Below are 23,087 nucleotides of genomic sequence, written 5' to 3' on the forward strand. Positions count from 1 at the left end.
AGTAGTGCAAAAACAGTCCTTTATTACAAATACACAAATAAACAATACGAAAAGCACAACCAACGCCTAATGGTGAACTTCATCAGGGCAACGTGTGGATTCAAGTAACTGCATATACTGTGGGAACTCCCCAATACCATTCAATACTCCGGAAGTCATTATTCAGGAACCCGTTGGACAAATGGTGACAATGGTCAAGCGTCCGTATAGTCACAAACCTAATCTGGTACAGTGTATAGCACTTGGACAAACCGGAATGCTTACAGGAAAGACAAATCCTGCAAAAAAGACCATAACAGAAGTACATGTGGTCGTAACCTTCATAGGAAAGAAAATGAAGGTTACGGTCACAAGAACTTCTGTTACGGGTTAATGATGCAGGATTTTTCATCCCTGTAAGCATCACGGTTTGTATCAGTTTGATACCCATGCACCTTCACTTCCCCCACCCAGCCACGAAGGTGCCACCATGACTGGTGGTGCCTACGCAATCCTGTGCAACTGCTGCACCCCAGCCCTGGTCCCCAGACCGGTCTGCTGCCCAGCGATGACTGCCCACCCCTGCGCACCCAGGCCCCAATGCTCACCTGCCGCCACCCGCGTGTCTCCAAGAGGTCCCACCACGTGCCAGTGCAACCTCCTCATGCGATTGCTGGATTCCGCGCCAAAGGCCCCCAGCGCACCCTGCTGCACCACAATGCGTAGTCATGTCTGTGCAGCCTGCTGCCTTTGGCGTACACTGCGGTCCAGCTGGGCTCACAATTCAAATCGAATCTTGATTGGCAGGACGGTGTATCAAGGCCTACGCATCATCGCAGGCTGCACACCCACTCAGTTCTGGTGCCACTAACTGAGTGCACCACAAGTCATCGCCATGTGGAGGGAGGCCCGTGCTGGCCAAAGTGCCTCAGCTGCCACCAACTCTGTGCACCGCAAGTCACCGTCTCATGGCGGTAGGCCCCTGCCGGCCAAAGTGCCTTGGCTACCACCAACTCTTTGCACCGCAAGTCATGGGCCATTTATGATTGAGTCTCATGGTGCGGACGCCATCATGTCACCTCCGGCAGTGGGGCATGTGATGTGGTAGGGTCTTCGTGAATAAATAATGACCACATGGACACACTCAGCTAGATAGTCGAAATGGCCCGAGCACGTGCACCCAGCCCATTTTATTGGCAGGGTCACATGTCCTGTGACGCCTGTGCTGGATGGGTGTGGTGGAGGTGTAAACCAGCCCTCATGGAGTGGCTGTGGCATGATGACAACTAGACCTGTGATCAGCAGATCACTACAGGGAACACCTGGGACATGTAGCGTTGTCATCCCCCCCGTAAGCGTAAGTGGAGTGGGCAGGCCTGGCATATGCTAGTCCAGCATAGGGGTGTGAACAATGACCCCAGAGCTCTAGGCGTGGTTCTGTTCTGGGCTGGACAAGGAAGTAACTAATGCGTGTGTCTCTGTTGTAGTGTGGGCGCCACCTGGACCGCAATCAGTTATGTTGCACCCTGTGACTCAAGTCCCACAACATGAGCAACATGGATGTAAGGGGGAATCACTGACCCTACACTCATCCGTACTTCCATTCTTGAATCATCATAGACATGACACATCTGTGTGAATTTGAATGTTTAATGCAAACTGAGTGGAGTGTTGTAGCTGGAGCAGTACAGGGCCATGCAAACCCCAATTTACATTGTTGGCCCGTGGAGGGCCATCCAAAGTCCGCCAGGGATTGACAAGTACATCGGAAGAGGAAGAGTTCAGTCGACAGTCTGATAGCTGTGTCATTGGTGACCAAACAGAATATGGCAGTCCATGTCGAGGTCCAAGGTGAGTGTCGCAGAGTGCATTGGGGGACAGTGGAAGGTGATGATGCAGAGGGCAGAACCAAGCAGTAACAGGCCAAATGGCGGAGATGATAGCTACAGCTTCCTTCTAACCAGTAAGGCAGAATCATCCGCATCTTCGTCCTCTGATGTTTCATGTGCCTCACATGTGGGCGGTGGTGTTCTGTCTCCAACACTGGTTGGCACTGACACATCAGGGGGTGGAGATGGGTATGTCAAAGCAGCAGCAGCATTCATCTGCGCCAGGCCTTGTGGCAGCAATGCCATGACGAGGATCTGTAGGGCATGGTAGATCCCAGCTACATCACGATGGTGTGCAGCCGTGGCAGCCATTCTTTCTGCCTGCACCCGCTCCATGTTCTCCATGGTCCTTCGCATGTGTCCCAACTCCCAGATTACACCGCTGGAGCCACTCTGACTAGACAGTTGTCCTTGTCTCAGAGTCAGGACTCCAGCGATGTCATCCACGGATCATTTGAAAGCATGGAGCAGACTGTGGGTGTCAGTTAGGGACTGTAAGTGGTCCCTGATGAGACTTAGACACCTACTTATGGCATCTAGTTTGGCTGCCATGAGGTCGAACCCCACCCGCACCTGATCAGCCATCTTCTCCTGGCACCCTAACACACATCGTTGGAAGGCCATGTGTTGTTCGTGTGGGTCCTGGGAGACAGCCGTGGTGGTTGGTGCTTCCTGCTGTATGGTCTGTGCAGGGGGTGAGGTCTCCTTGATGCAGCTGGGTTGCCCTGCTCCTGGGGGTGGGATGCTGAGGGTGTCCATGAGCTGTTGGAGGGCGTCGGTGTCAAAGGTGGGAAGGGCCTCTTCGTCATCAGTGAGGAGTTGTTCGGTTTGCTCTGCAGGAAGTGTTGATTCTCCCTCTGCAATGTGAAGGGGAGATGTAGTTTAACATTGTGTTCAAATGTATGTTGATGCATTGTACAAGTTTACATACAGACAGCATGACAATGTACATTGTGACTGTTTGGTAGGAGCTGGCTATTTGATGCGCGACAGTGGACCTTTTGACAACATCTCGGAAGTTTGTTTGTACTTGTACATCATCATCTCACATTTCCCTGCTATGCCAAATGTGATTGGCCAGTTTCTACACACGAGCGGCAGCAGTTGTGTCCTCTGTTCTGTTGTGAATGTGTTGCAGTTTGCATCACATTGTTGTCAATGTTGATGTGCTCTGCTTCTTATGTGTGTGTGCTGCATTGTGGGAGAGTCGCCCCTGCAGCTCTGATTTTGCTGGCCCGTATCAATTTCAGGCGGTGTACCTTTCAATTCTGTGCTTGTACAGTGCTGAGAAGTTGCAGACTTGGGTAAATTGGGCTCTTGGTGGGAGTTGGTACTCATGGGCATTGTTTGTTTGCAGATGTGTTGTTGACGTCAGGGGTTGTTTGTGCACGTGGATGTATCAGAGTGTGACTTGCTCCTTTACGGATGTGGTCCACACTCAGCCACCTCAGTGTTGTGGCATGCACCATGTCATGATAATTGGACTGCAGCCATGCTAATCGCCATGCAGTTTCACTTGCATTGTCAGTGTTGGTCACGGACCCGCAGCTTTGCTGGGTTCAGCACATGTGCATGGGTTTGCTGTGAGATTAGTGATGTGTGGGGAGGGCCCACTCTGGACACATAGTCAACGGGGGCCTACTTGCAGTTTCTAGGTGTGCTGCATTGTGCCAAGGGGATCAGGGACATGCTCCAGAGTCATTGTGGGTGTGTACTGTGCTATGCCTACTTGTGCATGTGTATCACTGTGCCCATCTCCCCCGTCCCCCCCAGTCCCTTGTCGTTACTCACCCTCTTGCTGTTGTGTCAGCTCCTGTCGAGCAGTTTCCGGTCTCCCAACTCCTGCCACCGTCTCCACACTGATGACTGTGGACACCATTTCCTCCATCTTGTCCAGCTCCTCCTGTGGTGCTGGACTCCCACCTCCAGTCTGCATTCCTGCCTTCTGGTTGGTGCCGAGTTTCTGGTTGGTTTTGCGCTTCACATCATTCCAGCACCTCTTGACCTCTTCCATTCTCCTACTCAGCACTCTGATTTTCATTCACCTTGGCCACAATGGACAGCCATATTCCATTTTTTGTCGCCAATGACACATTGGAGGTGACAAACAGTTGTTGATTGTATTTTATCACCTCTGTTATCAGGATCCTGTTTTCCTGCAGTCTTCCTCTTCTTCTTGTCCTTGCCCTTTCCTGACCCCGAGGTTCCAGCCTGGTCCTCCGGGGGGCTTGTGGGGTTCTGGTCGTCCTCTGTGCCTGCTCCAGCTACATCCATTGTGCTTCGCAGTTGTTGGGGTTTTTTCTGCTTTTATAGTGATTTTTCCCGCTTGACGTGTGTGAATGGCAGGCCTGGCACAGCTTATTGCTGATTTTGTCATCGCAGTTGGGCCCATCGCCACTTTTTTCGTGTTCGGGTTTTGATTTTTTTTCGCCGTCCCGGGACTTTTTTTCACGGACAATTGATGCCTTATCGGGATACTATCGCATAATACCGCCCTGTTGAGAATACGACGTTAACACAGAGTTATTTTCCCGCTATAGACGGCGATATGTGAAATTGCGTTAACCTATTTTGGCGATGATTATCGTACGTTCTTGAGAATATCCCCCTAAATTTCTTGTCTCAGAGGTAGCACCAAAGTTACCTTCAATTGCCTTTAGCCAGACTGACAAGCAGCTTTTATCAGAACTTCCGAAGGCAGCTCATCTGAATTATAGCTGACTGAGAAACCTATATCTATCTTCACATCCGGTTTCAGCACTTGTGGGGTCCAATATTTTTTGGCACCCCCCACCCCATGAACTCCTCTTCGGATTCCCTCACTACTGTCCGGCAAAAGTGCCCCGCATCTCTCCATATTACCTTTCTCACATAAATGTCATTGTTTTTAAAGTCCTAGTAATGGCTCGCCTTACTAATCCACTCAGCTATCCACATAAAATCCCATCCCTCTCTTTAGTAGGAACATTAATCACAAGAGTTAGCTTGGCATTTTTATTGCTGCCTCAAAGCTGGACATGCAAATTCCTCTGAAGCAGATGCTTTTAAATCTTAAGTTATTGCTAAACACAGCAACCACCCCAGAGGTCAGTGCCTCCCCCCCCCCCCCCCCTCTTCCAGGCCATCACCCAGTGTGACTGACACTCCAACTTAACCATGTGGAGGTAGCAAGAAGTGTCAGTATGGATGCTAATTGTGTCCCTATTTAACTTTATACAAGGTTTAAAGTCTTTTTTTTCCAAGTAGACTGAGAATGTTTGTGTGAATGATTGGTGGATTTATGCTGTACAGGGGAGTGGTGGGGAAGGTGCTCATCGCTCGATCCCAGTGCTTGATTTGAGAAGTTGGGTGCCAATGTGGGGTCCAGCAATTATTTTTCCTCATCTAGCATTTCCCGAGAGCAAGAGAGGGAAAACAAACAATAGGGGAGGAGGAAGGGGGAAAAGCACAGAAAAAAGACGTCATTAAAAGAGAAAGCAGGAACCTTCAAGAGAGCCATTAAGGGGCAGGGAGTGTCAGGAAGTAGATTAGATAGCCAAAAGGTGGAATTAAGACTGTGGGAACTTGGGGATTTTGCCGCGCTGACATTTATTTGAATCAGACACGTTCTCATGAGCAGAGCTTTGGGCACCTGCACTAAGTCAAACCCACATCACAATCATTTTTTTCAAGCAACAGTAATTTGAAAGCCTTCAGGGTGTGCAGTTTACTTCTTGATTGCTCGAGTGTTAGTGCCACAATTCTGTTCCAAGGGCAAAAGTGAGCCATACAAACAATAAAAACATTTAAGTCTGGAATTTGCATCCTATTTTGCTGCGCCACATTCTTTACTTGCCTTTAACGCATCACATGTGCTAGTGAAGACAGAATCAATTTAACTTTTTTAGGTCGTGTAGGCATTCTGCCCAGGCATCTTTTGTAGACCGCTGTCATTTTCAAAATTCATTAAAACGTGTGTCTTTACTGTAAAAGGAAAGCGAGAGTATTGGAGGTTTTTAGAAAGAAATCAATGAATTGTTAGCAAGACGTTCTTATTCAAACCTGAATTACTTTCATGCAGAATGAGATTCATTCAGGTGCTGGAACACAGCTGCAGATATAAAGTATTTTAGGAAAAGAATTGCTTGAAAGTCAAATTGTGTTGTCACAAAAAATTCAATATTAACTTTTTCCAAAGTTTCAGGATGAAATTCAATTAAGTGAACATTGGAAATATTATGGGGCATATCGCTAGCATGTCGCTAGCCTCCTTGACTTAACGACATTCTCCGCCACTTCTGAAACGCAGGGCTGCACCATATTTACAAGAATATGGTGCAGCCCTGCGTTTCCCCCTGTGCTGGCGGTAAGTTTAGCAGCCCAGCGCCAACACAGGCACCCTTTGACCATAGTGCAAGGGTGTCTGCATTCAGGGGAAGATTATTTATGTGCAGGAAGTGCCCCCTTCCTGCACATAAACAATCTTTAAATGCCACTTTATAACTTCTATGTGTGCTGCTTAATGCACCACACACAAAAGTTGCAAAAGTGCATTTAAAAAAAAATGATTGCTTATGTGCAGGAAGGGGACCCGTCCTGTACATAGGGTGAGAAAACAAAAGGCACACAATTGATGGACGGAATGAAGAACAAATCAAAACATTCACCCCAGTCAAGAGATCTGGGTTAAATCCATCATTCTTTTGCTCACCATGCCACCCCAGTTTAGACCTGGCCATATGCAAATCAGTCTTGACCCTGTGCCTCATGGAAACAGTCCAGCCCGAACTGCCAAGCCAGGTCTTCCCTGGACCGGAAACAAGCATCCTAGGACCGGTTTTGGGGTTTCACCCCCTCTTCAGCCAGGATAGCTTGATTCCAGTGGCACAGTGAGCCCAGGACCCACGTCTGGGCATGCCTGGCGCACATAGGGCGAGAAAGCAAAAGACACACAATTGATGGATGGAATGCAGAACAAATCAAATCATTCATTCCCAGTCAAGAGATCTGGGTTAAATCCATCATTCTTTTGCTCACCATACCACCCCAGTTTAGACCTTGCCATATGCAAATCAGTCTTGACCCTGTGCCTCATGGGAACAGTCCAGCCCGAACTGCCAAGCCAGGTCTTCCCTGGACCGGAAACAAGCATCCTAGGACAGGTTTCGGGGTTTCACCCCTCTTCAGCCAGGATAGCTTGATTCCAGTGGCACAGTGAGCCCAGGACCCACGTCTGGGCATACCTGGCACACATAGGGCGAGAAAGCAAAAGACACACAATTGATGGATGGCATGCAGAACAAATCAAAACATTCACCCCAGTCAAGAGATCTGGGTTAAATCCATCCTTCTTTTTCTCACCATGCCACCCCAGTTTAGACCTCGCCATATGCAAATCAGTCTTGACCCTGTGTCTCATGTGTATAGTCCAGCCCGAACTGCCAAGCCAGCTCTTCCCTGGACCGGAAACAAGCATACTAGGACTGTTTTCGGGGTTTCACCTCTCTTCAGCCAGGATAGCTGATGGATTTAGGCCCAGATCTCTGTACTGGGGTGAATGTATGACATTGATCTGCATTCTGTCCATCAACTGTAGTTTTTGCATTTGTCACACCGAGTGAGACGGATATGCCCAGACTTGGGTCCCGTTCTCTCCATGCCACTGGAATCAAGCTATCCTGGCTGAAGAGGGGTGAAACCCCGAAACCGGTCCTAGGATGCTTGTTTCCAGTCCAGGGAGGACCAGGCTTGGCAATTTGGGCTGGACTGTTTCCATGAGGCACAGGGTCAAGACTGATTTGCAGATGGCTGGGTTCAATCTGAAATGGCACGGTGAACAAATAAACAATGGATTTATGCCTAGATCTCTGTACTGGGGTGAATGTATGACATTGTTCTGCATTCTGTCCATCAACTGTTCTTTTTGCATTTGTCACCCCTAGTGGGACGGGTATACCCAGACGTGGGTCCCGTGCTCTCCATGCCACTGGAATCAAGCTATCCTGGCTGAAGAGGGGTGAAACCCCGAAACTGGTCCTAGGATGCTTTTTTCCCGTCCAGGGAGAACCTGGCTTGGCAGTTCGGGCTGGACTGTTTCCATGAGGCACAAGGCCAAGACTGATTTGCATATGGCTGAGTTCAAACTGGAATTGCATGGTGAGCAAAAACACGATGGATTTAGGCCCAGATCTCTGTACTGGGGTGACTGTATGACATTGTTCTGCATGCTGTCCATCAACTGTTGTTTTTGCATCCTTCCTGTACATAAACAATAGTTGGCCTTTTGCTGTTTTCGTATGTACTGCAAAACGCAGCACACATTAAAACAGCAAAAACTAGGAGAAATGAAACATTTTCCCTCATTGCGCCGGTGTGAGACCAAGTTTTCCCGGGTCTTTATTTTGGCACTGCCTCCTATTTAAGCCTCCCTTAAGGCTGCTTTGTAAATAAGGCTCCTTTTGACGCTTCACTTAGCGTGAAAGGGGCTGCAATGGGTTTTGTAGTGGGCGTTCTGCAGCAACACATATTGCTTTTTGACGGTGCCCCCTATTTATAAGGCTGGGGCACGTCAAAACCAAAGACCGGGGAATAACTGGTCTTAGACAGGTGATACGAGGAGATATTATTAATTTCTCCTTGCTTTTTGCTCTTTTCATATGTGCTGCATTATGCAGCACACATAGAAAGAGCAAATACCCTTTCAAGATTGTTTATGCGAAGGAAGGTGTCCCTTCCTGCACATAAACAATCTCCCCTGCAGAGCAGGCACCCTTGAAACATGGGCAAGAGTGACTGCACTGGTTCTAGGCAGCTTTATTAGATACAGCGCTAAGGGAAGCACAGGGGTATGCCATATTTTTGTAAATACCGCACATCCCTGTGTTTTAAAAATGTCAGAGGGCAGCATTACCAATTTTGGCATAACACCTCGCTCCGACATTTTGATGTAAATATCCCCCAATATTCATTACTTTTCAGTAACATAAAAGCATATCAACACATTAAATAACATAAAAGAATAAACCATACGAATAAGAAAACATACAGAATAAAAACCTTAAAAACATTCACATAACATTTCCATCCATCAAAATAGCTTTATTCGACTAAACAAGCCATAAAAGCACATAGAGATAAAAAAAATAGATTACAAATATTTCCAGATACAAAAGTTAAGATCGAATTAAGTTCAAAGTTAATACATATGTGCTAAAAAGCAAGTAATGCCATCTTTTCGAAAATGACATATTAAAGCAAAGTAAAGAATCAATCTTGTGCGCCCGATTGTGCTTAAATGAGCCCCACTTAGCCTAGTTTGCCCCCATATTCGTATTAGATAATAGTTGATTACATTAGGGACAATTGCTGGCCTTAGATAATTTAGAATGGATCTGCCACATCCACCTCAGAAACTTGGCCAAAGGAATTGCATTCCTCGGAGAAGAGCCGGTGGGTAGAATTCATAAGGCTTCTTTGTGTAATCGTGTGCCCAAATTCTTACAGAGCAGCCAACCTTTCCGTGGGCTCGCAGAGGCAGGGCAGGCAAAGAGCACATGGGAATAAGATTCTGCTTGTTTGACACAGACAGGGCATTTATTATCCCTGGTATGAGACCATTTGGATGAGAAAGACTTCAACGGCAAAGTGCCAGATCTAAATTGGAAGTAAAGTTTCTGATCCAAAGGCTTTGTGATTTTATCCCAGTATGGCTCTTGGCTCGGGCATGGTTTTATTTGAAGAAAGAGTCCCGTGAGTGTAGAAGGGTTGTGAGATCTGAATTCTTCTTGAGAAACCATTTCCCAATAAATCTTTTTAAGGATGTTCTTTGAAGGGAATGTCGAAGTGAGAGGGAGATCCCCAGGTTTGATAGACCCATTTTATAAAACATAGCTCTCAAGTCTCGGAACCAACAAATTTTGTGAAATTGGTCCAAATTGATAACATCCCTTAAACCCTTAGGTGCCGATCACGATCCGGTAAAAAATTCCCCGTACGACTCGTATCCGGTCTTTTTACCGTACGAATCGTACAAGTGCCGTACAAACTGCCAATTACGATTCGCATGGGAAAAAGTCCATACGAATCGCATTGGGAATTATTCCCCACACGTCCTCGGGTCGGAAAATGTGTCCGACAGGTCCTCGGACGATTTACTGTACAAATGTGAAAAGTGAAGTCCGACCGCGGAATCACGATCCATCCCGTGCGTCCGACGTTACAACCGTATGGTAAAAACACCGTCCGCACCGAACTCCCATTGCAACCATGGAGACATGTGCCCGCATACGCGCCGACCCCCCCAGCCCCCGCATGTACGCGCCGACCCCCCCAGCCCCCGTACGTTCGAGTCGTACCCCCCCAGCCCCCGTACGTTCGAGTCGTACCCCCACCCGTGTATGTACACCCGTGTACGTGTCGTACCCCCCCGTGTATGTACACCCGTGTACGTGTCGTACCCCCCCGTGTATGTACACCCGTGTACGTGTCGTACCCCCCTGTGTATGTACACCCGTGTACGTGTCGTACCCCCCGTGTATGTACACCCGTGTATGTGTCGTACCCCCCGTGTATGTACACCCGTGTACGTGTCTTACCCCCATGTATGTACACCTGTGTACGTGTCGTACCCCCCGTGTATGTACACCCGTGTACGTGTCGTACCCCCGTGTATGTACACCCATGTACGTGTCGAACCCCCCCGTGTATGTACACCCGTGTACGTGTCGAACACACCCGTGTACGTTCGAGTCGTACCCCCACCTGTGTATGTATGGTGCGTACCCCCAGCGCGTAGGGGTACGACTCGAACGTACACGGGTGTACATACACGGGTGGGGGTACGACTTGTACACGGGTGTACATACACGGGTGGGGGTACGACTCGAACGTATGGGGGCTGGGGGGGTACGACTCGAATGTACGGGGGCTGGGGGGGGTACGACTCAAACGTACGGGAGCTGGGGGGGGTTGGCGCGTACATGCGGGGGCTGGGGGGGTCGGCGCGTACTTGCGGGGGCTGGGGGGGGGTACGGCACGTACCGGGCCACCTACTCTGGTCGTTTCGCGGCGTACTTTGCTTTTCCGGCACTTTTTGGGTGCCGTGAAAATATTGCCGTCCGGACTGCTGTCGGTTCGAATCGTACTTCCTGGGTCGTGAAACGCTGCCTGAAAGCGTCCCGACGTCACGTCGCAGCATTCCCGGATCACATTCGTATGTATATTTTCGCCGGTCGGTGTTTTTTACGATTCGTACGGAAATAGTGTTTCCGTGCGAATCGTAATTCCTTGTTTGTAAAGTTGTACAACCGGGTACGAGTCGGACGGAGAAAACGCTCCGACCGACGGTTCGTACCCGGTTTTTACCGGATCGTAATCGGCACCTTAGTGTATACTGACAGTTCCTGCATGACCTATAGTCATCACCAGTATAGAATCGGGCGAAGTCTAGCTTGGTCCTTTATAGCTTTCCTACCTAGATCATCCCTTAGGGGAAGGGAAGGTGTGCTCTGTGGGAGGCTAGTAATTGCGCGTAAGAATGTATTCTCTGCTAGTGAGAGCTGATTCAGGTTTTCTAATCCCCACAGATCCACCCCTTAAAGGGCTGAACTCACCACTTTGCAATCATAAATTTGAAGAGCCGGGCTAATGGGCTTCGTCAAAGAGGTCTTAACTTCCTCTCTAAGCGTGCCAGCCAACTGACGGTGCTTTAGTGTCATGGCTTCAATATGAGGCTTCCACCTCATGTCCTTATGAAGTTTGATGCCCAGATAGACAAAAGCGTCCATCTGCTCCAGGAGGAGCTCATCCATTGTTATTTTCCCCCTGAAAGATCGATGCTGGCTAAATGCCGTGATTTTTGTCTTTGCGGCATTCATTTTAAGGCCTCTCAAAAGACAAAACTCTTTGTAGCGATTAAGGGCACGCCGCAATCCACTAGGTGTTTTAGAGATTATCCGCGTGCCATCTGCAAACATGAGGATGGAAATTTTCCTTCCAGCTAAAACAGGGGCATCAGTGTAAATGACATCAAGGAAATCTGCAACACCATTTATAAATAAAGTGAACAGAGTCAGTGCTAGCACGCATCCCTGACGAACGCCCTTGCGCACGGGGAAAGGATCAGTCTTATTTCCTGCCTCCCCCCTTCATATTTGTGCATAATGGTCCTCATGGAGATGGCCAATTAAGGGGAGCAGATCTAAATGCAGTCCCATCTCCATCAGGACCTCACACAATTTGTTACTAGATACCATGTCGAAGGCAGATTTTAAATTGACAAAGGCTGCATACATGCTGCCCTTGACGAGGATAATACACCAGTAAATAAGAACACATTTTAACACCTGATCTATGGTGCTAATACGGGCTCTGAATCCTGCCTGTAGAGGGAAGAGAGCAGCATTATCATCAATCCAACCCTGGATCTTGGTTAGAACAAGCCTAGCCACCACTTTCTGCATGCAATCTATGAGGCTAATTGGCCTATAATTACCAAGAAAGGATTCATCTCCCTTTTTGTAACTAGGTATTATCTCTGCCCCCTGCCAGGTATGCAGAATTGGTGCTCCTTGGGCTATGGTGTTGGCAAGTAAAAGTATGTAAGTAGACCATTTGGGCTTGTCGTGCTAGAAATTTATGTGGGAATTCAGTCGAGTCATAACATTTCATTTAGACAAGGTTCAGCCTCACACGTTTCCTAATTTTTAAAATCTGCCATATATAAGTGGTCATGGCACTGCAGACCAATGGATTATTCAATTAATGCATGAATAATAAAGCTGGTCTACATTGTCTTACATTAAATATATTAAAGAGGGGGACAGATTTACTTCTGGGCAAATCGTTTGGGGGGAAACACCATCACAGGGGCATGGGGAGCGACCTGAGAGGCAATGGCAATTTGCGGGATAACCCACCATCAAAGGCAAGAGATCGACCATAAATCCGGTCGGAAAAAAACTGTGCTGGATGTTCTGAACTAGGGTCATATAGGAGTACAAGCCTTCCTAGTAATACGTTGCATTATAAGCAGTAATGGATGTCTTTAAGCTATCAATGTCCCATCTTTTCCCCTTTGCCTTTACCTGGACAAGATGTTTCATCTTCTCTTTGCCAGCATTCTACTGTAATCAGGTTTCTTAAAGAGATCCGGGTAGCTGATCTCTTCACATGTTTTTACGTATCCCAACCATGGAATCTCTAGTGCATGAGCTAAGGTCAAATTATCCGTAAGTATCACCTTATTCAAACCTGTGTCCTCTCATGACCATATAGAATGCCAGAGTAAAAGCGGGTCATCTTGGTGTTGTCTGGGCTATATGAGGCCCTCAGTTCAGAACGACAAAAAAAATTAGAGCAACTTGGGGGAACTGCTAAAAGGCTTTTCATAAATGCAATTTCCACCCTTTGATTCCTCTGCTTATTAGTCATGCCCCAAGCCCATGCACCATAAGATGCCACCACTGTAGTGCTAGAGGCACTCTTATGGTTTGACACCATTTGATGACCTTTGACTACCATCATTTTAATTGACTTTGGTGTTTCTTTTTACCCTAACATGAATGTACATCCTGCATGTATGCCTTTATTCCCTTGAAGATTTAATCTTGCAGTCTTAAAGTCAGAGCTGTCACAGAGTAGAACTGCTGGCCTAGAACAGAATGTGTGGGATGTGCATTTGAAAGCATGAGAGAGAAAGAGAGAGAGAGGTGTGCATTGTGTTGTGGATTGAGAAATGAAGTATGTGATGCGATAGGCAGTGGTGCACAAATGTGCATTCTATTGTACATTGAGAGATGAAGTATGTGATGCTATAGGCAGTGGTGCACAGATGTGCATTGTGTTATACATTGGGAAAGTATTATGAAGTTGTTACTATTTGCTTTGACATGGCCTAATGTCATCCTGAATTCTGACTCTGTCTAGCTAGAGCCTTCTGCGCGCACAGGCCCACCGAGTTCTCAAGTTGTTTGGGTTAGTCACGTTCAAGGTTGTTTTATTTGTGGAGAAGAGCTTGTTGAATGTACCCTCAATGCTTTCGTGAGCTTCGTTAAGATTAAGGCTGGAACATGTGAGAACGAAGAGGGAACATGGGAACTTCCTTTGCCCTGGAATACTTGCATGGTAGGTGGCCAATTCCAGTAAGTTTCCTTGGTGCGGAAGGAAAGACTCTCAAAGCTTCTAGTGTGTTTTGAGACTATAAAGCTGTAGGTTGTTGACTCAGAAACCAGGATTGTTTGAGCCTGAATGAGCCTGAATGATGGACACATCTTCAGTTCAGTCATCTGGTTGCTGAGTCTCCTGTCTTTGGCTGTATGTCCCCCGTTCTGGAGTGGCTCAGGATGAAGATTGTACCAGGTGAAGTGTTTGCCATTGTGATGTGTGGCGAGTGGCTATGATCATTCAAGGTGTTTTTTTGTAATGCGTGAGTGAGTCAGAGTGCACATCCAAAGTAATCATTTGATGTATTTACTGTAAATATCTTTCTGATTTCTTGCAGGACGTCCATTATTATCTGCTCGTGCATTTTATTATTATTATTATTCATGCATTTAACTTGCCAAGTGTGTTATTATTGCTTGCATATAAATATATATCTCTAAATACATGTGAATGTTGTTAATTTGACATCTGGGAAAGCCTTTCTGTTAGAGAGCAATGCATAACTAAACCCCAAGCCTTATTCTAAAAAGAGAGCCTTTGATGTGTTTCATTTTATAAAGTGAAACCCTTTTCTAGGTGTTGTTGTGTTAAATGTCTTCTGCTTCGTCGTGTTTGGGCCATTGTGTAGGAGTGTTTTTTATTAGGGTGAAGCAAGACACACCGCCACACATCTGCTTTCATAAATGGTCAAGACAGTTTCTTAACTGGCTTCACACCCACTTCTCCATCTGGGCGCACGTATTTGATACCATGGGGAACCAGGAGGAGTTACTCTCAAACAGGACCCCCAGATAGGAAAAGGAAGGAGCTTCACTCAGTTTCTCCCCTCGGGGTAAAAAGCGGGTTTTTTCCTAGATCTAGCCCCACAGGTCATGATATATGTCTTGGAGCCATTGACTCTCAGGTCTAGCACTGACATAAAGGAGATCTAGTCATAGATAAGACCTTAAAGCCCTCCCGCTGTTCTAGCAATTAACACTGCATTGTCTGCATAGAGTAAAACAGGGAGGGGGGCAATCCAATATAAGCCAAATCTCCCACCTGTGTCCTTAGGGCTAGCTCCATCTGGTTAATGTACAGGGGTTAATGTACAGGTAAAGCAGGAAGGGGCAAAAAACACACCCTTGCCTGAGCCCCCCTCTTGATGTTTATGCAGCCTGTACATTTACCATCTCTACCAAAACATGCATGAGCACTAGCATCAATATACAATTGCCTGATGAAGGTAATGATACCAACCTCCACCCTTAACCCCTCCATTATTAGCCACAATTTTGAGTAAGAGATGCAGTTGAATGCTGCTGATAGGTCCACAAATGTAAAAAATATCATACCTTTTTTATCCACTGTGTAATTTCCAAATATTATACTCAGGTTCAAACACTGATGGAAGGTGCCCAACCCCTTTTTAAACCCATATTGCGTATCTACCAATATATTATTGACAATTGCCCAATCCTCCAACCTATGCAATTATACATGCCCCATAACCTTTGCAGAGCATCCAAAGGGGAGATGGGCCAGTAGTTTTGTGGTAAGTCATTATCACCTTATTTATAGCTTATAGGATAATACTGGTAGTTTTCCATGAAATGGGGGGCTAGTCAACCCAATTGCATTAAAAACAATGGTGGGTAGTGGGGTCTATAATTCTTGCTGATCACAGAACAAATCAAGAGGCTTCCCATCTAGTCCTGGCTCCTTCCTGTTACTGCTTTCAGCCAAAGCACTTTTCACCTCACTCAGATGAAATGGTGGATTGATCTGTAGATGATTATGCCCAGGGAGACATAGTTCTCTGGGGGTAATCTGAGGTCCAGACTGTATACTAGGGTTGCATATATAGCAGAGAAGTAGTCAATCCATACCTATTCTGCCCTATGTACATCAGTTGAGGGATCGTTAGAAGTATTCATTGTTAATCACTCTCCAAAAGGAACTACTATTTTTGAGGGCACTGGCCTGTACCAATGCCTCCCACGCTGCATCTTTTATGACTTTCTCTCTATGGGCTATGGCCTGCTTAAAGTGCGTACCAGCCTGTCTTATTAGTGCCACATATCTAGGCCTCAGCTGAAGGATTTTGTGCAACTGGGTTCTAGCTTTGGCATAGTCGTCGTCAAACCAGCCCCTAGATTGAGTCCTAGGTGTCTGAATATTACAGCTCAGAGCCTGTGTTACATTGTAGGCTATAATCGGAAGAGGTATAATAATCTTTGTGGCTTACACCTTAGAGTCTAACCATGCATTAAACTTTGCCAGGGTATGCTTCAAGATAGCAGGAAAGAAAGATGTATGAGCAACTTTTTCCTGTTTAATCGAATAGCCATTTTTGGTGCCCAAAATTGGTTTGAAGTCTATGTTCTAGGAATCATTTGGCTTCCTTGCTATGCATGTCCTAGCCGTTAGGAGTGCGTGGTCAATATATTCAGGTAAATGGGACTCAAAAACCCTCATGACAGTAACTCTTGAGATGCTATAATATAATCAATGGTGGAGGGATTATAATTTCTAACGAACGTAGGCATTAAGCCTCCATTCTCATCCGTCTGTGTTTTAAGCATCCTAAGGCTAAGCTTCATCATTAGATTATTTAGGACTATACCATAAACATCATGGTTAAAATAGGCAAGGGCTTTCCCATGTACATCTACAATTCAGCAATTGTTTTAACGAGTAAAGCGCAGTAATGTGCTTTAAAATCTCCTCTCCAAAGAATCCTCAGAGGATTGTGATGCAAAGACAATACATACTGAATCGCTAAATTCACATCTGCAACTACCTGAATTTTCTGATTATCAAAACACTTATTGTAGAAGTTAACAAGGAATACGTCCCATGTCTCGCCCACCTCGCAAACCAGAAAATGAAAGAAACGTGATTTACTAATACATTTCTGTACTTTCCGGGCAAGTGATTATTAAAATATAAGTCACTGAACCCCCTTTCAGCCTTCCTGCAGATGACGGTTGGGCTGGTTTATGAAATCCCACATAACCATCTATGGCAAAGGCAAATGAATTGGGCACCAGAAATCAACATATGCTAATTGGGTAAGTTAATCTTTTTTCTGAGGCCTGCTACATTCCACGCAATGAGCCCCAACCCCTGGTTTTTACAATTGTGGTTACCATCAGTGCTTCTGACATTATAGTCCCCCTCTTGTGGGTTGTAGGGCTCAAGGTACTTCTCAGTGTCTAGGGGTGGTTCCCCCTAGAATGTGGCAGCTAGATATTTACAAAAAATCTGGTTATCCATAGAAACTAAGCTACCCAAGTCTATTTCAAGTCAATCTTGACAATCAAATTCAGAAAGACACTCATACCAGTTCTCCACCACCCTGGAATGCAGTGACCTGTTGGGTAGATCTGGCTGACATCAGCAATTAAAATGACCTACCACATGTGCCATCTTGTTATTAACCATGGTCCATGAGTTCTGGAAAGCTACCACTGTTCCATGGGGTCTGCAGAACAATGATGTTGGACTGCAGAAATGTTATTAGACTGAAGTTCCATGGAGGCACATGCTTGCAATGCCCTCTCAGCAAGTTCTGGATTGCGGTAATTCACTACCACGCAGTCACCCTCAATGACCTTAGCTGCTCTGCCTACCCAACCCATCCGTCTGACCATGATTATATTATGGTACAGTTTGTTCACCTGTATCCATCTAGACCTCACCACTATCAATTGTATAAATATATTTTTTAGTTCTCCCTAAGATTCCACTTTGTCTGCAGATACCGGGGGAACGCCTATCAGAGGGACAACATAGGATACACATTCAGGCTGCAAGTCTAGGTTCTGAAGGGAAGGAGTTCTACTGCCCTCATCATTCTGTGTCCTGGGCATGTTTACATAATTGTTGACTAAACTTTTATTTTGGGCAGAGAAGTCTTTCTGATTCAAAACAGCTGGATTTGTTATCTCTGTTGTATCATCCCCTACTAAGCCTGTCGACCCTTTTTATATCTGCACCTGTTAGGTCAACAATCAATGTAGTGTGATCTGTCCCCTTGGTTAACTGATCTAGGGCTCCACTATATGACTGGAACTGTTTTTCAACTTTGGAAAGTTTACTTGAAGACAAAGTTAGCACCTTGATCATCCTCTGTTTGATTGCAACCAGGCAGTCCTTGATATTCTTATGATATGCTGACAATGATTCCGTACCACAGTGTGCGTTCAAGGTGGGTGCAATCATGTCCATGTGCCCCCCCCACGAGCATCCCTGTCTTGACACCCGCCTGGGGAGGTGGTAGTTTAGAATGTCCCTTTTGCTTTGTTTTCTTTTTTGGCAGGGAGACTATTGAATGACCAGGATAGGATGGAACAGACTGGACTTGGGAGAAGTCCCCCCTCGGGTCATGAACAAGCCTTTGATCTGTGTCGTCCGATGTCCCATCCTGAATGTCAGCCATTAGTTGGGTTTTTACCAAAGGGAGGGTAGAATCAACCAGTGTAGGGGCTGCTTTGATTGCTGCCTCTGACTTTGCCTCTGTGTGTGTTATTTCATTATTTAAGACTCCCATTGTCACCATGAATGTTTTTTCTAATAGACTGATGATACTCCCTTCTGTTGCGGCAAACTTTCTTTTGCCCATGTTTTCACAAATCCCAGTCTCAAACTCCTTACCGGTCCATAAAGTTCGTCAAGAACCAGGGATCATAGATATGAAAAAGTGAACCGGTGGAACCCAGATTGAAAAAATGAAAAAACTAAGAGGGCTGGCCCAGCCCAGCCTCCTCTAGCCACTGACAGGTGCAGATATGCCCTCCCTTGGCCTGGGCTTTGTCTGGGCAAGTTCCACACATGCCCATTGCTACAGATAGAGTAACAAGGCTATAAGAGGGAACTATGGCTCCTCCCCAATGCCACAGCTGAGAAGCCTAGAGATCCCTGGGAAAGCAAATCCCACCAGGGAGATGCCGGTGTGAAATCTGGCATGCAGCGCTAGGAGGTCCAGCAATTCAAAATCTCTGTTTCACCTCCAAACCCAGTGCTAATGTGGGTCTGAACAAATAAATCTCCTTGTTTATCACTGGCATGTAGAGGTTGAAATAAGGGCTGTAAAGTTTGTGTTTGAATGTTAATTTGCATGTCTTAGGGAGTGTAAGCAATTGGACTATTATTTGGGGTGGGCATCTGTCAATGTTGAGATGGAAAGTTCCTCTGCATGATAAAAGACAGGTACCCCTGCTCTGATTGCCCAACTGTACTGGTATCTGAATCTCTAATGCCGATTTGTTGTCATAGGAGAACACAAATCATACATGTGTGCCATGACATCGGCTAGCACGTGTCACACATCTGTGCCATGGTATAGGCCTGTCTCACTGATGGCGGGCTTGTTTACCGGGAGGAGCCTCCAAAGCACTACCTTCATGGTAATAGAAGGCTACTGCCTTCACCAGGAGTTAAGCAGCACAAGCGTGGTGATGGGGCATACCGTGCAATAATCAGTAGTAGCGAGCCGGGCCTGTTTACCCTGTGTCACTGTAGTGAGGCCAACAGCCTCACTCACCCTTTTAAAAGTTCTGCTCATGTGTACTTAACTCACCCTTGGCCTACATTAGGTAGATGTGGAGTGCTGCATAGCGGAGGAGTAGTGAATCTATGTCGATTGTATGTGTGCCTGTAAAGGGTAGAGTACCGGGATAGAGCAGTATTGTGTGTGTGGAATATGTGAGATTAGTGCATGTGCTGAGTATATGTTTCCCTGCGAGGAGTACATGACCTAAAAGGTGGAGTGCTGTGCAGTGTGTGCATAATGAAAGCATGTGCTGGGTATATGTGTGCTTGCATGGTGAGTGTGTGTTCTGGCATTGTGTGAGTCTGTGAGGAGGAAAGGAATCCCCCAAGACATATTTGTGTATTTCTGCATTTCTTTGAGTTGGGTGGCCAGTGGTGTAGCTAGGTTGCCATTGGCCCTAGCGCAAGCAAAGTAACTGGGTACCCTCACTAGTGTGATATCTCAGTCATCTGCCCTGACACTCCTCAACCTCCTCCAGTATATTCTGCATCTGCCATACCTAAACTCACAGTAGTATTTCCACTCTCTGCAGTGTATTTCTGCATGTCAAAGCCATAACCCTAAAAATATTTGTTTGGCCCTTATAAGGTGCGTGCACAGAAAGACATTACATGCAGGGAGCCCACAGTTCCACTGCTGCCTTCACATTGGCACACCCTTCCCACTGCACTCACACAGGCTTATTCACTTCACTTCGCACTCAAAACACACTGTTGGAATGTACCTTCCTGTTTCAGCTGAGCACCCTCGTGCCTGCTCACAGGAGACCTGCTGTGACCTCAACTCATGTCTTGTGTCTTGGTGTTTGCTCTGCTCCATTAAACAGCGCCACCTACAGAATTGCTTTGCCAAGTTGATCCTCAAGGTCTCTTTCACTCATTTTGTCCCACAAGCATTGTTGTTCAATAGTCATCACAGGGCTTGCTGAGCTCCATGATAGAACTTTTTCTGAGCCAACACCAAGAACCGTGAACTGGGGTTAGAGCCAAGGCTCTGTTTTTTTCTTCTTTTGTCTGCCAGTCTCTCCAGCTTGCTTCAAGCATCTGCAGAGCTGCTACATACATGGTGCCCCTTCCTGAGAAGCCAGGGATGGGTGTTCAAGGCAGAGCCGACCAACCAATTGGAGTACGAGGCGTCTGGTCAGCTGCATGCTTGGACTCAGAAACTCTGAAGTTGTCTCGGCTTTGGCATTTCTGCATGGTTCTAAATTTCAGATAAGTCCTGTTGGGTGTAGCACTCAACCTCAGTCTTCATTGTCAGAAGCATCAATTGTCCTTGTGCAAAAGGATAGAAAAAAGTGGATTCAAGTGTTGGAGTATTCCTGTGGGGTGTGTTCACAGTGGGCGGAGGTGGCGATCACAGACCAGCAAGGACAGATATGTCTGTTGCTGAAGACTCGTTTCATTTACCTGCCTCACTATATGACTTAAAAAGAATTAAGGACTTGTTTCATACAAATGAAAAGGTAATCTGTTGTCCCAGAAGTGAAATATGATAGGAAAAAGTGCCTCAGTATCAGCACTCTGGAAGGCTTCCCTCCTATCCCTGATTATTTCCTCAAACAAAAAAGGCAATGTATGTGGAAGGCGATACTCCTCTCACACACATGCTTGTTACAATAATCAAGCCTAAATGTGCCTCCCAGTGAAGCCCTCCTCCTGCCTTTGTCAACAAAGATACATCATCTCCCAGAAATATGGCTACTAATACATCTAGTTAATACATTTAGCCAGACAATGCCCTCTTAGACTAACCTTTCCCAGATGTAGACTTTAGTGCACTGATAAATGAGAAGAAGAAAACATTCCCAAAAAAAACCCTTAACCTTTTCAACAGTGCTACAGGTCCCGAAGATATTGACGGTCTTTCTTGTTCCCCTGATTTACCAATCAATCACCCTTCTGGTGATTTTGTATACTTTGTGGTGGCTTTGCAAGAAGATGCTTGAATGCATGATATCACAAGCCGAGATGGCCGCTTGACCCTGGAGCTCTGCTCAGAGAGGGGACCCGAAAGGAGGCACTGGCACTGGCTGAATGGCAGGGGCTCATAAGCCTCCCCACTACAATCGCAGCACCCCAACATCCAGCCCCAGCCTCTCAACAGCCACCGCCTCACCTGCAGCTGGGCCAGCACATCCTGTTTGCTCCAGCATGGAGCCGCTTGGCCTGGAGGCGGGAGAGAAGCCTCTGCCCACAGCACTGCCCCCTTGCTGGCATGAACCACCCCTCTTGGAGCAACGTTGTGCCCATGACCACGAGAGTCTGTCACACCCATGGAGGGCTAGAATCCCCGCTTCCATGGGCCCCGGCTTAACGACAACCCCTGTGCCCACCAGGAGAGGCCCACTGGGCCTAGAGCAGACTGCACAGAGCTGCCCCACAGGGCTGCAATGCCCATGAACTGCACAGCTGTGGAAAGCAGCAGTTGCCCTTACGGCATGGCTGGGGCCTGATAATCTGTCCCTGTCCCTGTCCCTCCCACCGCACTCATTGGCTGGCTTCTGGCCTCCCAACTAATGTTGCCCCCTGCAGCTGGATCACTTATTTTTAAAGTACAAAGGTCCTTAGCTTAATGATAGATAATAGAGACATTTCGACATAGACTTCAATGAGAACTATGGACAGTCTTGCAATGTCCAGCCGGACAGAGGAACATTTATTTCGAACAATAGACAAGGAATATAACAGAATGAAAACCACGGGGAAAATAAAACAAGGGCACAATCCTGTACCGAGCTTTAACAGAAGAGAAATGAAAAGCATGCAAGAATAGCAGGCAAAAACATAGGGAGCAAGTGGTGGCTTACAATACAGAAAAAACTTGAGAAGGCTCTAACCAACAGTAACCATAATACAATTTTCACAGTGGATAAATTGCGGTACTGTTTGAAAAGTCGACGTTTCGATCCCTAGCTCCTAATGCAATGGGATCATCCTCAGGACTACACAATAAACTATTGCCTGATTAAAATAATGACGCCTGTGGGATTTAAAACAGGGAAAACAGGGAAAAAAGAAGAAAACATAATAATGTCCACCATTAATATCATCATGGTAATGTATCAGCAACATGAGAACTTGTAAGCAGCATATGTGTTACCTGTGAATGAGAATAAGAACAAGGCTCAGTAGCACATGCAGTGGCAATTAAGTGCATAAAATGCATCGGTGAACAAGTAAGGTGAAGAGCCTTAAGCACGTGAGTGACCAAAAAACCTAAAAACTACAGCTCTAGCAGCGGGCTAGGCCATGGTGATGGGTTAACAGTGACAGACAACAGGGTGAAAAATGGCAATATCCAGCTATCACGTTTAGTGTTCACGAAGCGGAATGGTCAATCATTGAGGATACGTTGTTGAATAGGTCCTCGTATCAAGTGAAAACACGTCTTAAGAGGCTTAAACGAAAAAACAGGGAGTGAGGAAGACTGACGATCTCGTGTGTTAACGCGGGTGGCGACGCAATTGTTTAGGAAATAAGCGATCTAGTTGTGGTGATTAAGGGTTGTGGATCAATAGGTTGCAGAGCGTCGTGGTGAAG

Source organism: Triturus cristatus, chromosome 1_2 (genome assembly GCF_964204655.1).
Source record: "Triturus cristatus chromosome 1_2, aTriCri1.1, whole genome shotgun sequence".
Taxonomy (NCBI): Eukaryota; Metazoa; Chordata; class Amphibia; order Caudata; family Salamandridae; genus Triturus; species Triturus cristatus.